The sequence below is a fragment of the Tarenaya hassleriana genome, unplaced genomic scaffold (assembly GCF_000463585.1).
Source record: "Tarenaya hassleriana unplaced genomic scaffold, ASM46358v1 Cleome410, whole genome shotgun sequence".
NCBI classification, from domain to species: domain Eukaryota; kingdom Viridiplantae; phylum Streptophyta; class Magnoliopsida; order Brassicales; family Cleomaceae; genus Tarenaya; species Tarenaya hassleriana.
Window position 1 is genome coordinate 51,547 of NW_010966934.1, and position 898 is coordinate 52,444.

Genomic DNA, 898 nt, shown 5'->3' on the forward strand with positions numbered 1-898 from the left:
AGGAACCCGAGGATGGTGTGCAAGTTTTAGAGGTCCATTTATGGACTGAAGCAGGCTTCGAGGAGCTGGAACCTTCGCTTTGATGAGACAATCAAAAAGTTTGGTTTCTCACAGAACGAAGACGAGCCATGTGTTTACAAGAAGGACAGTGGGAGCACAGTTGTATTTCTAGTGCTGTACGTGGATGACATTCTCCTTATAGGGAATGACGTTCCTACCTTGCAAGACGTTAAGTCTTGGCTAGGAACGCAGTTTTCTATGACGGACCTAGGAGAAGCGGCATATATTCTAGGAATAAAGATCTATAGAGATAGATCGAGGCGTCTTCTAGGACTGTGTCAGAGTACTTATATCGATAAGGTCTTGAAACGGTTCAAGATGCAAGATAGATCGAGGCGTCTTCTAGGACACCTGATCGAGTACTTATATCGATAAGGTCTTGAAACGGTTCAAGATGCAAGATTCCAAGAAAGGAACCTTACCGATGAGCAGTGGCACAGTTCTCTGCAAGAGTCAGTGTCCTACGACACCTGATGAGCGAGAACGCATGGACCGGATTCCATATGCTTCGGAAATTGGATCCATCATGTATGCCATGCTTTGTACTCGACCGGATGTATCCTACACGTTGAGCATTACGAGTAGATATCAGTCAGATCCAGGTGAGTCACACTGGATCGCCATCAAGAACATCCTGAAGTACTTGAGAAGGACTAAGGATGTGTTCTTGGTATACGGTGGGTCGGAAGACGAGCTCGCTATAAGAGGTTACACCGATGCTAGTTTTCAGTCAGACCCCGATGACTACAGATCGCAGTCTGGCTATGTTTTCTGCTTGAACGGAGGCGCTGTTAGCTGGAAGAGTTCCAAGCAGGCAACCGTTGCAGATTCTACTACA